Source organism: Canis lupus, chromosome 3, assembly GCF_048164855.1.
Source record: "Canis lupus baileyi chromosome 3, mCanLup2.hap1, whole genome shotgun sequence".
Taxonomy (NCBI): domain Eukaryota; kingdom Metazoa; phylum Chordata; class Mammalia; order Carnivora; family Canidae; genus Canis; species Canis lupus.
In genome coordinates, this window is record NC_132840.1 from 12,523,899 (window position 1) to 12,540,237 (window position 16,339).

Genomic DNA, 16,339 nt, shown 5'->3' on the forward strand with positions numbered 1-16,339 from the left:
TTTACTGTGTGAGCAAGACACTCAACCGCTCTGAGCCTCAGTTTCTTCGTATGAGAAGATAATAGTATTTGCCTAATCAGTTTGTTGGGAGGATTATGTGCTAATGCACACAAAAGGGTTAGCACAGTGTCTAGCCAGAGGAGGCATCCAATTGCCTCATTAAATGCTGCCAGAGTGTGAGGGCCTAGGTCCAGGAGGGCTTCTTTGAGGAGGTGCAATCTGCAGGGCCCTAGATGAGATGTATCCCAGATGCTGGTAGCAGAAATACCTCTGGGAACCAGGACTACCCACAGGGATAGCTGAGGTTAGGTTCCCTAGATACAGAGTCCGAGACAGCAATTCTTTTGCAAGTGATTTATTAGCAGTGAGGGAAGCAGGATAGGGCAGGGGAAGAAGCCAAGCAAAGATGTCTAGCCTCAATCTGATCCTACAGTGAGCTCTAAAGCATAAAAATGCAACACAAGATTTATTCCTCTCAGAAGCAAGGGAGCTGGACTTCATACCCCACTTCAGTCATTCACAGGCTGTGGGTGCCTGGGAGGCTGGGACAACAGGAGCATAATCTCCCAGGTGCATCTGGATGAAGCAGCTTAGGTGGACTGAGGACAATTCTCTGGAGAAGGGTGAAACTCTGAGTCATTAGCTGCCAACACAATAACTAAGAAAAGTAGAGAATGGGTGCACAATTGCTGTAAAGGGGTGTAACCCACAGTATTTACTACAGGAAGAGTAACAAAGAGATGGGAACTAGTTGAAGAAAATAGAGTTTATTAAACTCTTCTACTGGGTCTTCCAAGGGAAAAAATAAAGCCATTGGTATGGTTTTTAAAAATTATTTTTTTAGGGGCTCCTGGGTGGCTTAGTCAGTTTATGGTTTGCCTTGGGCTCAGGTCATGATTTCTAGATCCTGAAATCAAGCCCCACGTTGGGCTCCCTGTTCAGTGGGGAGTTTGCTTCTCCCTCTCCCTCTGCCCCTCCTCTTTGGTGATCCACTCTCTCTCAAACAAACAAACAAATAAAAGTGTTTTTTAAAGGTTTATTTATTTGTTTGAGAGAGCACGCCTGTGTGTACATGAGCAGGGGAAGTGGCAGAGGCAAAGGGGGAGAATCTCAAGCAGACTCCCCACTGAGCCAGGCAGAGAGTCTCAATCTCACAACCCTGAGATCATAACCTGAGCCAAAATCAAGAGTCCGACATTTAACCAACTGTGCCACCCAGATATCCCATGTGTTTTAATTTTTTAAAGTTTTTTTTTAAAGGAAAAAATAAGTAAAAATTAAAACACAGACTTGATATAATAAACAATGAACCCTTCCTGGAGAGCTTTTAAGTGTACTTCATCATTAAGTGGACCCTCTTCCCCAAAGCCTGACCACTGCCATTCATAAATATCTTGTGCAGTCCTTTCCAAAGAATGCTTCTGTAAGATATTAGCCAGCATTGCAGCAGAGGGGGTGTAGATCCATTAAAAAAAAGTCGACACACAAAAAAAGTGGACAGGCTTATTTTCTTCTCACAATTTTAAGAAACCAATATATCGGATAAACAAAAGATAGTATTTCAGGGTGCCTGGGTGGCTCAGTTGGTTAAGCGTCTGCCTTCAGCTGAGGTCATGATCCTGGGTACCTAGATGGAGGCTTGTGTTGGGCATCCTGCTTAGTGGGGAGTCTGCTTCTCCCTCTACCCTCTGTTCCTCCTGCCTCCAGCTTGCACTCTCACTCTCTATTTCTTTTTTTTTTTAAGATTTATTTATTTATTTATTTATTTATTTATTTATTTATGATAGACAGAGAGAGAGAGAGAGAGGCAGAGGCACAGGAGGAGGGAGAAGCAGGCTCCATGCAGCGAGCCTGACGTGGGACTCGATCCCAGGACTCCAGGATTGCGCCCTGGGCCAAAGGCAGGCGCTAAACCGCTGAGCCACCCAGGGATCCCCTCACTCTCTCTTTCAAATAAATAAATCTTTTCTTTTTTTTAATGTAGCATATCTATGCAATGAAGTAGTATTCAGTCATAAGAAGAATGAAATATGGACACGTTATAACGTGAATGAGCCTTGAAAATATTATGCTAAGTGAAAGAAGCCAGACATGAATGGCCCCATTTTGTAGGATTCTATTTATATGAAATTTATATGAAATAAATATCTTGTGCAGAAATAATACTGCACAAGATATTTATGAATGGCAGTGGTCAGGCTTTGGGGAAGAGGGTCCACTTAATGATGAAGTACACTTAAAAGCTCTCCAGAAAGGGTTCATTGTTTATTATATAGGATAGTGAATCCATAGAGACAGAAAATAATGGTTGCCAGGGGCTAGGAGGAGGGAGCATGAGGCATAGTTGCTTAATGGGTACAGGATTTTCTTTTGGGATAATGAAAATGTTTTGAAACTAGATAGAGTATTGGTTATAAAGCATTATGAATGTACTAAATACACTGAATTGTGTGCTATAAAATGGTTAATTTCTGGGTGCCCCCTCCAAGAAAATTAAATTAAAATTAAGATACCAAAATAGTTAATTCTATGTTATGTGATTCTCACCTCAATTTAAAAAAAACAATAACAGGGACGCCCAGGTGACTCAGCGGTTAAGTGGCTGCCTTTGGCTCAGGGCGTGATCCTGGAGACCTGGGATCGAGTCCCACATCGGGCTCCCTGCATGGAGCCTGCTTCTCCCTCTGCCTGTGTCTCTGCCTCTCTCTGTGTCTCTTATAAATCAATAAATAAAATCTTTAAAAATAATAAAAATAAATTAAAAAACAATAACAACAAGCTCTGCGCACTTGTTGCTAATGAGGCGTCACTGCTGCCAGGCCTTCTCACTGAACAAAGGTAGAGGAAAAAAATCGTATATGGATGGGGAACCTTGAACCTTATCTAATGCATAAAGCATTTCATATGCAGGTTGGGGAATCCTCCTCCTATAGGGGAGCATCTCACAGGACCTGAACACCTTTGAGAAGCCTGTTCCAGTGTATGGAATATTGATGGCGAATGGTTCCCTTGAAATCCCTAGGGCACCATGGATAGGGTATTAATGGAAGGATGACTTCTATTTTAGTAATTTTCTTCTCCTTTTTCTTTAAAAATTATTTATTCATTTATTTATGATAGTTACACAGAGAGAGAGAGAGGCAGAGACACAGGCAGATGGAGAAGCAGGCAAGGAGCCTGATGCAGGACTCAGTCCCTGGACTCTGGGATCATGACCTGAGCCAAAAGCAGACACTCAACCACTGAGCTACCCAGGTGCCCCCAAAAACCTTGATATTTTTTATGGTGTGGGCCAGAGTGCTTTACTAGATCTCAAGCTCCTAGAAGGGAGGGTCCAATTTTTCAAATTCAGAGTGCCTCCCACTGTGTTTTATACATAAGGACTAGGTAGTGCATATTATATATGAATGACCTTGGACGAGTCACTTAACCTCCTCGAGCTGCCTGCCAATTCAGTTCTGCCAGAGACCAAGAAATAATTTCATTAATTTAATCAATATTTCTTGAAGGTCTGTTTAGACCTACAAAAGCCAGTCCCCTGCTCTCTAATAGTTTGTTATCCATTGAGATAATGATAAACAAAAGACACCATCAGTTGGAATGTCTTCAATATATTTATTTAATCTTTAATTTGGATCATTAACATATTTATTTATGTATTTATTTGAGGGAGAGTGTGAGCAGGGGGAGAGGTCACAGAGGGAGAGGGGGAGAGAGAATCCCAGACTCCCCACTGAGTAGAGCCCAATAAGCTCTATCTTAGGACCCTAAGATTATGACCTGAGCCAAAACCAAGAGTCAGATGCTTCACAGACTGAGCCACCCAAGCACCACAAGTATAGATCACTTTCTTTTTTTTTTTTTTTTATATAGATCACTTTCAATCTTTGCTCTTTCAATGTAACAAATAGCCATCTCTGTAAGTAACTAAGAAAATGTGTAAATAAGATACTTTCTTACAAATTGCTGTGTCAGGGTCTGCCAGAGTGGCTCAGTGGTTGAGTCTGCCTTTGGCTCAAGGGGTGATTCTGGAGACCTGGGATGGAGTCCCACGTCGGGCTCCCTGCATGGGGCTGCTTCTCCTTCTGCCTGTGAATCTGCCTCTCTCTCTCTCTCTCTCTCTCTCTCTGTTTCATGAATAAATAAATAAAATCTTTTTTAAAAAAATTACTGTGTCAAATGGTGTGTATGTGTAATCTGAAGATATTACCAAGTTACTCTTCTTAGAGGTTGTACCAATTTCCAGTCACACTGGCAGCAGCTATGAATCCTGTGCCGCACACTCTTGCCAAGATAGTTATCAAGCTTTTTGGTCTTTGCCAATCTGATAGGTGAAAAATGATATTTCAGTGTGGTTTTAATTTGCATTTATTCTATGAAGAGTGAAGCTCAGAAGATAATGGTTGATGAGGATGTGGAAAATGGAAAACCTTGTCACTGTTGTGGGAATATAAAATGGTACAGCCATTATGGAAAATATTATGATGGTTCCTAAAAAAATTAAAAACATAATTGTCATATGATACAGCAGTTCCACTTCTGGGCATATATATAAAAGAATTGAAAGCAAAGACTTAAAGAGAGTTTTATACTCATGTTCACAGTGGCTTTATTACAATAGCCAACAGAAGGAAGTGACCCAAGTGTCAATTGACAAATAAATGGATAAAATGGGGAATATACAGACAATAGAATATTATTCTGCCTAAAAAAGGAAGGAAGTCCTGACACATGCTACAATGTGGATGAACATTGAGGACATTATGCTAAGTGAAAAGAGCCAGACACAAAAAGACAAACACTGTCCTCATGCTGATATGACTTCATAGTCAAATTTATAGAGATGGAAAGTAAAATGGTGGTTGTCAGGAGCCGGGGGGAGGGGGAAATGTGAGGAGTCATTGTTTAATGGGTACAGAACTTTTCAGTTTTGCAAGATGAAAAGAGCTCTGTGGATAGATGGCAGTGATGGTTGCACAATGTGAATGTTACTTAATACCACTGAACTGTAAAAAAAAAAAAAACCACTGAACTGTATACTTAAAAATGGTTAAGGTGGTAAAGTTCATGTTACATATATTTTACCACAATTTTTTTAAAAACTGAAGATCTGCATCTTTTCATATCAGAGTCATTGTGGGGTTTTTTTTTGGTGAACTGTTTATATAATTTTTATATTTCCTATGGGTTTCTTGGTATTTTTACTGATTTACAAAAGCACTTTATATTAGTTCTTCACTTTTTAATATAAATTGCAAAAATGTCTCCCTTTTTAAAAAATTTTATTTATTTTTTCATGAGAGATTGAGAGTCAGAGACATAGGCAGAGGGAGAGGCATGCTTCCAGCAGGAAGCCCAATGCGGGAGTTGATCCAGGACCCTGGGATCAGGCCCTGAGCTGAAAGCTGATGCTCAACCACTGAGCCACCCAGGCATCCCCCCCTTTTTTTTCTTTTTTATTATTTGTAAAAGATTTTATTTATTTATTCATGAGAGACACAGAGAGAGAGAGAGAGAGAGAGGAAGAGACACAGGCAGAGAGAGAAGCAGGCCCCATGCAGGGAGCCCAATGCGGGACTCAATCCCGGGCCTCCAGGATCACCACCACCACCACCCCACCCCCCACCAAGGCGCCAGGCCACCTTTTTCGTTGTTGTTGTTTAAAAGGAGCTGCCCGGGGATGCCTGGGTGGCGCAGCAGTTTGGCGCCTGCCTTTGGCCCAGGGCGTGATCCTGGAGACCTGGGATTGAATCCCACGTCGGGCTCCCAGTGCATGGAGCCTGCTTCTCCCTCTGCCTGTGTCTCTGCCTCTCTCTCTCTCTCTGTGACTATCATAAAAAAAAAAAAAATTAAAAAAATTAAAAAAATAAAAGGGGCTGCCCTTTTTTCCTTTTCTTTTTTTTTTTTTAAAGATTTTATTTATTTATTCATGAGAGACACACACAGAGAGAGAGAGGAAGAGACACAGGCAGAGAGGGAAGCAGGCCCCATGCAGGGAGCCCAATGTGGGACTCAATCCCAGGTCTCCAGGATGCCCTCCCCCCCACCAAGGCGCCAGGCCATCTTTTTTTTGTTGTTGTTTAAAAGGGGCTGCCCTTTTTTTCCTTTCCTTTTTTTTTTTTTTTTAAGATTTTATTTATATATTTGACAGAGAGAGAGAAAGAGAGAGACAGCACGAGCAGGGGGAGTGGCAGGCAGAGGGAAGAGGGAGAAACAGGCTCTGCAGAGACTAGGACCTTTGGATCATGACCTGAGCCATAGGCAACCTGAATCACCCAGGTACACTCCCTCTCATTTTCTATTAACTCGGTTTTTGTTGTTGGTGGTTGGTTTTAGCTAAGTATGGGGTAGAGATCTTACTAAAAGATGTTTAAACCATTTTATTACGGAAAACTTCAAACACATACAAAAGTAGAAAAAAAAATGTTATAATGAACCCCAAATAACCATCATCCCCTTGCTCCAACAATGATCAATTCCGTCAACCTTGTGTCTATACCTCCACCCAGCCCTGGATTTTTTGAAGCAAACCCCAGACATCTTATTATCCCATAAATATGATTTCCGTGTATATTATTAAATGAGGTCTCTTAAACAAACAAAAACTAACCACAGCGTCATTAGTACACCTAAAATTAATAACAATTGCTTAATATCCAATGGTCAGTGTTCAAATTTTCCCTATTCTAAAACAACTTTTTTTTTTCAGTTTGTTTGAATAAAGTCCATACATTGTAATTGGTTAATAGGGCTTTTAAAATTTATAGATTCTCTTTTCTCTCTCTCTCTCTCTCTCTCTCTCTCCCTCTCCCTCTCCCTCTCCCTCCCTCCCTCCCTCCCTCTTTTTAATTTTCAAGGTATTCAGAGAACAAGCTGAGTCATTTGTTCTGCATGGTTTTTCACTGCATTTTGTTGATTACATCTTCCATGGTTTCAAGTAACTTGTTCCTCTAATACCAGCATATCTGTACATTGGTGTTGTCAGCTTTGAGATAATTTCTCTCTTCAGCACTGCTTTAAGAGTATTATACTTCCATACTTCTTCAAATGAAGCTCCTCGTTTTTGTTTTTCATGACACTGAAAGCTATTGGTGATTTTTACCTTGATCCATTCAGTGTTGACATAATATTTTAGCAAAAGGTTCCCCAATTGTCCCTGCACCCTTATATAGTAATTCACCTTTTCTCCCACTTATTTGAGGATATCTCTCTCCTATATGCCAGTTTTCCTTAAGTATTTAAGCTTTTTTTTTTCTATGGTATTTGAGTAATTTCTAGACCAGTAGGTCTGTGTCACTAACCTATCATACTATTTTAAGAGTAGGCTTTATAATATGTTTAATATCTGAGAGGGCCAACACTCTTTACTACTGTTAGTTTCTTTTTTAAGATTTTATTTATTTATTCATGAGAGACACACCGAGAGAGAGGCAGAGACACAGGCAGAGGGAGAAGCAGGCTGCATGCAAAGAGCCTGATGTGCGACTCAATCCAGGAATCCGGGATCACGCCCTGAGCCAAAGACAGGCGCTCAACCGCTGAGCCACCCAGATGTCCCTATTGCTAATTTTTTTAAAATTTTATCTTGCTTGTTATTTTTCCAAATAATTTTTAAAAGATTATTTATTTATTTATTTATTTATTTATTTATTTATTTATTTATGATAGACACAGAGAGAGAGGGAGAGAGAGGGAAAGACACAGGCTGAGCCACCCAGGGATCCCCCTCCAAATAATTTTTTAAAGATTGTATTTGTTTATTCATGAAAGACACAGAGAGAGGGGCAGAGATATAGGCAGAGGGAGAAGCAGGCTCCCTGCGGGGAGCCCAATGTGGGACTTGATCCCAGGACCCCAGGATCATGATCTGAGCCAAAGACAGATGCTCAACCACTGAGCCACCCTGGTGCCCCTCCGAATAATTTTTAAAAATCAATTTATCTAGGGATCCCTGGGTGGCGCAGCGGTTTGGCGCCTGCCTTTGGCCCAGGGCGCAATCCTGGAGACCTGGAATCGAATCCCACATCGGGCTCCCGGTGCATGGAGCCTGCTTCTCCCTCTGCCTGTGTCTCTGCCTCTCTCTCTCTCTCTGTGACTATCATAAATAAATGAAAATTTAAAAAAAAATCAATTTATCTACTTCGTGATCCCATCTCCCAAAAAATGAACAAAACAAACAAACAAACAAAAAACCTGCTGGTACTTGCACTGGAATCACATTAAACTTATGTATTAACTTGATTTATTTTGGATAGACTTCCTACCTAAGATCGTATTTTTTCCAATCTTTATAACAATTCTAAACAATGAAGTCTTCTTTTATTATTATTATTATTATTATTATTATTATTATTAATTATTCTCATTTTATAGTTGAAGGAATTGTGTAACTTGCTCTGGGTCACACACAGCATAAAAGGGGTGGGAATTGCCAGATTGGTCTGACTTTAAGCTTCTGTTCCCCAAACTCAGGGAGGGAGGGAGCCAGCTCCTCTTTGTGCCTTGCTACTTAGTAGCTGTCTGCCTCCAAAGCCCTGTGCTGTCATCTGCCATGTTCCAACTCCCAAATTCCTGTTCCACTGTCTCTCTTGCACTGGACAGTTCACTGGCAAAACTAGGCTTTTCAATGAATGATTCAAATCCAAATGCTCCGGGATCCCTGGGTGGCGCAGCGGTTTGGCGCCTGCCTTTGGCCCAGGGCGTGATCCTGGAGACCCGGGATCGAATCCCACGTCGGGCTCCCGGTGCATGGAGCCTGCTTCTCCCTCTGCCTGTGTCTCTGCCTCTCTCTCTCTCTGTATGACTATCATAAATAAACAAAAATAAATTTAAAAAAAAAAACAAAAAAAAACAAATCCAAATGCTCCACTGAGGCAGTTGGGGAGAACCTTCTCGAAGAAGGAAAACTCAAAGTTTTCAGACAGACAGAATTTGGACTGGGGGAGGGGATGGGAAAGCAGAACCACAAGAGGAAAATGGGTGAAACCAATTTGACATCTAATTGGGAGGTGGTAAGGGTGATGGTGAGGGTTTCTGTTGGAGTTGAGGTAGAGAGAGGGTCCCTCTGTCCTGCCCATGAAAAGGCATCTTAGGGGATCCCTGGGTGGCTTGGCGGTTTGGCGCCTGCCTTCGGCCCAGGGCGTGATCCTGGAGTCCCGGGATCGAGTCCCACATCAGGCTCCTGCATGGAGCCTGCTTCTCCCTCTGCCTGTGTCTCTGCACCTCTCTCTCTCTCTGTGTGTCTCTCATGAATAAATAAATAAAATGTTTAAAAAAGAAAGAAAGAAAAGGTATCTTAGTTCTCCTTGAATCATCTGCCAAAAGAGATTTGGGAGATAGATATAAACTCAAAAAAATTTCATATACCTTCTGCAGGTGAGGGAATGTTGTCATTGCACATGACTCAGGCACTGAGACCAATCTGCTTTAGGAAGGGCCTGGCAGCTGGTTGTATAGGCAGAGCATGAGGTTGCATGAGGATTACTTAGGCTCCACTGGCCTGCGATAGAGACACAAATCTTTAAAGAAACAGAGAGGCATTCCAGAGAGGCATTCCAGAGAGGCATTCATTTTAGTCAAGGTCCAAAGCCTCTGGTGGCCACTTTTCGACTTGCCCAGGGACCTAGGAATAACTTGCTTTTTGGCTCTCAGTAGATGGGTGGAAGTCTAGATAACCTGGGCCCTGGGAACTCAGTGTACCTACCCCCTTTGTCAAAAATAAACAAAGCCTGACACTAAGGTGGTAAGGACAGATTTGAACCAGGAATATACTACTGCAATAAGGAAGAGGGTCCAATGTGAACTGAACTCATTTTCTATTTGTACAGGTGACTGCGCATTTTATTTTTATTTTTTAGATTTTATTTATTTATTCATGAGAGACAGACAGAGAGAGGCACAGATACAGGCAGAGGGAGAAGCAGGCTCCATGAGGGAAGCCCAATGCGGGACTCGATTCCGGGACTCTGGCATCATGCCCTGAGCCAAAGCCAGACGCTCAACCACTGAGGCACCCAGGTGCTCTGGTGCCTGGGCATTTTAAAGAGAGAATGAGGGAGATTGGAGGAATGAGGAGATTGAACCAGGGACTCCATAGAGTCAGGGAAGTGAAAAATGACAAAGGATTAGTCAGTGTAAATGCTTAGGCCAGCTGTGTCTGTTAGCTGGCAATTATGGAAGTTAGGATTCTATCTTCCCATGGATACTGGGAGACAGAGGCCCTATTCTTCCTGAAGATTACATTTCAAAGGAATGGGTTTCAGGTCCTTAGGAAAAGCAGACCAGAGCTGTAGGAGATACATATACATCTCAAAGGGACAGAAGGAGTCACAGTTGCAAAACCTTTGTAGTAAATGCTTAAGTTGGAGTAGTCTCTTATCTTTAGGTGTTGGCTAAAGCAAACAGTAAATTCTTTCCCAGCAGGCCTGAGCTTTATCTGGCCTGCACTTTAGTAGAGCTAGGGTCATCCTAGGTAAATGGCTTTGAGTTGTTAGAAACTATATTACGGTGTTTAAGTCTTTAATGTGCGGGAAGGAGGATGGATGAAATCATTTGTGGTGAGGAGTGTAGTTTTTATAGGCCAAGGTTGAGGCCTATTGGAGAACAGAACTCAGAGGAACCTGGCTTGGGTTTGGTCAAGCAGTGAATCTTTATCACCTGACAACTGGGAGATTCTAGGATTGTGTCTGTGGTGTGATGGTCACCAAACTTTGTCTTCAGGGGTTTATAGTTCCCCAGAACATCAGGACAGCAGGTGGGAAGGAGAAGCTCACCTAAGAGGTCAGGAAGCCACCTCCCCACCTCTCACTACCCTAGCCTGTTTTTATTATTTATTTTTAAAAGATCTTATTTATTTATTTGGATGAGAGAGAAAACAGGATTGGGAGGAGAGGGACAAGCAGACTCCCACTGAGCAGGGGGCCCAGTGTGGGGCTTGATCCCAGGACCCTGAGATCCCAACCCGAGCTGAAGTCAGATGCTTAACGGACTGAGCCACCCAGGCGCCTCCCCAGCCTGTTTTAGGTCCTAGCGGCCCAGAGGTAATGGATTCTACTAAACCCACAATACTCCCAGTTGAGATCACACTCCTTGGCTTACATCTACGAGGGAGGGGAGAGCGTGGAGGGTGGAGTCAGCGCGAGGTGTACCTCAGCTGCCGCCCTTGGCGACAGAAAACCTTCCCAGCTTTAAAACAAACAAACAAACAAACAAACAAACAACAACAAAAAACATCAAGGGGGGATCCCTGGGTGGCTCAGCGGTTTAGCGCCTGCCTTTGGCCCAGGGCACGATCCTGGAGTCCCAGGATCGAGTCCAGCGTCGGGCTCCTGGTGCATGGAGCCAGCTTCTCCCTCCTCCTGTGTCTCTGCCTCTCTCTCTCTCTCTCTATGTCTATCATAAATAAATAAATAAATCTTAAAAAAAAAACATCAAGGGCTAAAGTCTGAAACACCTTTCCGTCAGATGGTCCACGTCGTATTTTTCTTTACAGGATGAACTGATTTGTTTATTGATCACAATTACAAAGAGCACTTCTGTGCTAAACTACGCTAGGACCCTGCCTTTCATGGCCTGGCTCTTCAGAGGCTAATATTCCGCAGCAGGCCTAACCGTGAAGGACAAAGCCAGAAGTCCAGCAAACAAAGAGCAACAGCAGTAGCAGTTCTCAAAGTGGTTCCCCAGGCCATCAATCTCACCTGGCATAGTGTCAGAAATGCAAATTCCCAGGGACACCCTAGAGTCAATGAAACAGAAACTGCGAGTGGGGGCCAGCGATACTTGAGCAAGCTCTCCAGGAGACTCTGATACACGCCAAAGTTTGAGAACCACTGACCTACAGTACAGGCTCCCGCTCTGCCAGAGACGAAGCTTGGAGGGTGAAAGTGCGGTCGACCCGGGGCTTCATCAAGGGTTTGAGTTCGGCTTGGAAGTTGGAGAAAGGACTTGCTAACAGAAGACATGGAAACAATATTTAAAACGTGTGCGCCTTACCCTAAACAGTAGGGGAGCTAAGAGCATCTGACCAAAAAGAAAAAAAAAGAGAGAGAGAGAGCGAGAGTGCGACTGGAATGAGGTGCTCCGGGAAACCCACAGTCCCTCGGCTCCCTTTCCCCGGGTGGGGAAGACCCCACGCCCACGCCCACGCCCACGCCCACGCCGCTCCGGGAGCTCCTTCTCCTCCCGCCCGAGCGCAGAGGCCCCACCGCGGCTCCTCCGGCTTGCGGAGCCCGGCACAAAGCCAAGCGGGTCTCAGGTCGTGGCTCTCCGGGAGCGCGAGTGGGAACTGTACCCGGGGCGCCGTTCGGGGGCCCGGAGGCTTCCCCTTCAGCCGGGCTCGGCCGCAGCTGGCCACAGCCACGTCTCAGAGGCATCCAGGGCTCATCCGCACCTCCCTGGGGACTCCAGGTATTCAACCCGAACCGGGGGCACCGCAGACCCCACGTCCTCTGTTTCAGACGCCGGGAACCCAGCCTTCGGGGAACCGAGATTTCCCATCCCCCCCTCTGCCGACCCCACCTCCTGCACGGTAGACGCCCCCCCGGCCCCGGCCGAACTACAAAGCCCACAATCCCTAGGGCGCGCGCGCTGTCTTCCGGGAGCTGTAGTCCTAGATGTGAGACACCCCTAGCGGCCCAGGGCCGCCTGCACTCCATATCCCAGCAGGCCCGCGCGCGTGCGGGTGGAGGAGGGAGGGGAGAGACGGAGAGGATGTGAATGGGGAGGGGGCAGCCGCCCCCTTCCCCCACCCTTCCCTTCGAGCCGGGCTGGGGTGGGGGGAGGGGCCGGGCTGAGGCGGCGGCGGCGGCTCGCTCCGGGAGGGCAGAGCCGGCAAGGGCGGGACTGGCCTGCTGCGGGCGGACGGGGGAGCCGCGGAGCTAACGGGTCCGGACGTCGCCAGCGGCGGAGCTTTCTGCACGGGCGGAGGCGGCGGCAGGAGCGGCAAGCATGGCCCGCGCGGCGCCCGGCGCTGACTGAGGTGCGCGGGCGGGATGAGGGCGGGCGGGATGCGGGGCGCCCCGGGCCGCTGGCTGCCCGAACCCCTTGCGCGCGGGCAGCTGGCTCGGCCCAGCGGCCCAGACCGGCCCGGTCCACCCCGGCAACTTCCCCGGGGTCGGAGCTCTGGGTGCCCCCAGGGAAGCGGGGTCCGCCTGTCTTGGCCTCAGTCCCCATCCCCGCCTTCTGCTTCTGCACCTCAAGCCGTTCCACTCCTTGATGGCAGCCCCCAGCCCCAGCTCTGGGAAGCGTCCCCTGCCCCAGTCCCGACTTCCTGCCCCCTGGCTGGTTCGTCCCCCCAAGCCCCGCGCGCTCCTGGCCTCTGAGCCCCTGGAGACCCCTGCCTCGCTCCTCTTGGCCACAGGCTGTCTGCACCATCAGCACCTCTCTCCTCTTTCCCCTACTTGGCACTGCCCCCTGGCCACCCCCAATGGCCCAGTTCTCTCTGATAAATCTAACAGCTTGACCTCCTTTCCACTTTGGAGAAACTGAGGCATGACAGTAAACCAGGAACTTGGTCAAGGCCATGCCCCAGTCCTTTGGGGGCTGGCCTGAGACCGTGCTTTGGAATGGAAGTCATTTTTCTTTCCTCCAGCCATTCCACTGTAACTGGACCAAACTTCCCAAGCCCCCGGCTACATCTCTGGGCTGAGCTCACTTTAGGTTCTCCTTTGGCTTTCCACCACTTCTGCTAACCCGCTCCTCCTTCCCATAGCCCACCTCTGACCCTCTCTGCCTGTAGAGAGTCCCCCACCCATTGCTTTTTTGCTCAAGATAGCCTTTCAATTTCTATTTCTTGTCAACTGCATCCATCTCCCATCTTGTCTCTTGCTTTACAGCTGCGTACAACACCAAATAAGACTCTAAGGTATTGGGAGAATGGGGGAAGAGAAGTGCTGGTGGCAGGAGGGGAGTGGCAGCCTCTTGTAGCCAAAGCTGCTGAGGGGCTTCAGGGCACTCTGAGACCCCTGGGAAATAGTCATTCCTAGCCAGTAACTCACACTGTCATCTTGTCTTTGGGACAATTGTCTAGACGCCAGTTGGTCATTCTTTCCTCTTACTATGCCTGGTGGGCCCTGAAGTCCTTCTGAGATGGAGAGAACTTCCTGCCTTAGTGGAGATGGTGACATAAAAGGAGTCTGGGAGACCACACCCCTAAAACTTATCTGGATTCTGCTGCTAACTTTGGAGGGGGTTGCCAATTCAAGGAAGGATGCCTGCTAGGTGCCCTGAGCACTTTGTGGAGGAAGGTACAGTGTCTGTAGGCGGTGATCTCGAGTTGAGTCGTGGTGTTCAGGATCTGAAGGGAAGAGAACCAGAGCTCTGAATGGTGACACAGAGTTGCCTAATTCAGTTTTTTGTTTTCTAGTCTTCCTTTGGCTAATTTGCCTTTGGCTCGCCCCTTTCCAGCCCAGTCCTCAGTTTCCCTGTGGGAATTTGGGGGAGGGAGGGAGGGAAATCTCTGAGCCACCAGGAAGGCTCGAGGAGGCTCTGAGAGTTTGCTGGGGTCCTGAATGCGCAATCTTGATCTGAACCAGATGGCTCACTGCTTCAGCACCCCCTTTTTTGATCCCTCCCCCTTAGCTGTGAATAGCACGCCTTTAACCTTGTAACTTGAGATTAGAGGAAGGGAAGCCAGGGGGCCAACTGTCTGTGTGTTTATGTCTCCATCTGCACACTCGTGTGCAAGCTTGCCAGGGGCCTCTGGGAGTGACCCTGCCCAGGAATGCATTGTTGTGATGTGCTGTGGCATGTTCATGGCCCTCTAGGAACTTTGTGAGCCCAAACCTATGATAGGGCTGATTTCGAAGTCCCTCAGAAGCACTGTGTGTGGCCTCCTTGGGAGCATTTCCCCACATGTCAAGCTCTTGGACCTGAGACATGCCTCAGGGCGAGGATCTCCTTGAGAAAGCTACCTGCGGTTGAGAAGTCCGAAATAGCAGCACTGGGGGTGGATTTCCACAGCTGGTGTTTTTTTTCCCTAGTTATGACAAGAGCAGATCTGAGGAGTAGGGGTCTGGGGAGAGGAGTGGAAAGTGATTCTTTTGACTTCTTTTATGCCACATCCTGCCTTGTGTATTTGTGTACTTGATTTGGGCCCCCTTTGGACTGTGGAAGTTCTTCAGATGTGTCCTTACTTCTGGAATACCATCACCCAGCTTGGTCCTTGGCACATAGTGTTTGGCAAATGCTTGAGTTAAAGCAGCGGGTCATGCCATTAAAGGTTTAGGGCAAGGTTCCTCATACTTGAGCAGGCATCAGAGTCCCCTCAAGAGCTGTTTAAGGCACAGATTGCTGGGCCCCACTCCCAGAGTTTTCTGATTCAGTCAGTCTGGGTGGGGCCTCGAATTTGCATTTCTGCCCAGCTCCACAGAGAGAACACTTTGAGAACTAGTGTCTGTGCTCTAACAGTTGCTTGGGAGATTAATTCAGGCAGATGTAAGTCTTAAACAGGGACTTCCTTCTACCTTGCTTCCCAACCTAGGCTTGTGGCAGCTGCTCTGTATTGGCCTTTGCCTTTCATTCTCATGCTGCCCAGTGTTGACTAGGTTAATGGTAGGGGTGATTGTGGTGCGTGAGCTCGCAGTCCCCTGTAGTAGACACTACCCCATGGTTATTTGAAGGAAGGCCCCACAAAAGCAGAACATTTAGGAACTAAGACTTTGGAAAAGGGAAGGCTGTGTGAATATGGGGAAGCAGACACTGAACCACACCATCATTTGCCCTGACTCTGTCTCTCAGACTGAGCAGGTTGGAGTATTTGCAAGGTGAAGGCCTGCCATGGCTGCGCACTGGACAGGACGCCTGGGAGTTTCTGAAATTTAGAAAAATGGGAGGAATCACTTCCATTGTGCTTTTACTTTGTGAAGCATTTTTTACCTGTTGTTTTTCAGAAGGCTTATAAAGGCAGATACAGATACAGGTGGGGTTACACAGCAAGCCCTAGGACCCCTGATTCCAGCCCTCCAATAGAGCATCTGCTAAACCAGATGCTGGAATAATGGCTGGTGTTATCTGTGTGCTTACTATTAGCCAGGCACCATGCTAGATACCCTCACATGTCAGTTCATCAAATCCTCACAGGAACATTGCAAGTTTGGCATTGTTGTCACTACCTCATAGATGAAGAACTGAGATTTACAGTACTTATGAGACTTGCCCAAACTCAGACAGCTAGTAAATGGAGGATCTGCAATTCCAACTCCAGTCCTTCTCATGGAACACCCCACATTCTTCATCACTTGCTCTCTGTTTAGCCCAGTAATTCTGTAATTGTCCTTTGGGTTGTCTGTCCCCAGAGTCTGGTGAATTTTACTGAACCTGAAACTATGCTGGGTTGCTGGTG

At 46.4% G+C, this 16,339-nt stretch overlaps 1 protein-coding gene and 1 long non-coding RNA gene across 4 annotated transcripts in view; one reads left to right on the forward strand and one right to left on the reverse strand.

The window, feature by feature from the left end:
- Nucleotides 1–352: 352 nt before the first annotated feature.
- On the reverse strand, nt 353–12,510 carry LOC140628737 (uncharacterized). The gene is made up of 3 exons (XR_012026728.1): nt 12,290–12,510; nt 11,834–11,946; nt 353–613 (listed from the first exon to the last, which is right to left on the reverse strand). It is a non-coding gene; the product is annotated as an uncharacterized lncRNA (long non-coding RNA).
- Nucleotides 12,231–16,339, forward strand: part of ST3GAL2 (ST3 beta-galactoside alpha-2,3-sialyltransferase 2) — a 50,520-nt gene continuing 46,411 nt past the window's right edge. For 2 of the 3 annotated variants that reach the window (XM_072818132.1, XM_072818153.1), the window contains exon 1: nt 12,765–12,976. The gene's annotated coding sequence lies outside the window, so the exon portion shown is untranslated. Of the gene's footprint in view, nt 12,406–12,764; nt 12,977–16,339 lie in introns of those variants that run through there. The other variant, XM_072818142.1, reaches the window with a different exon arrangement.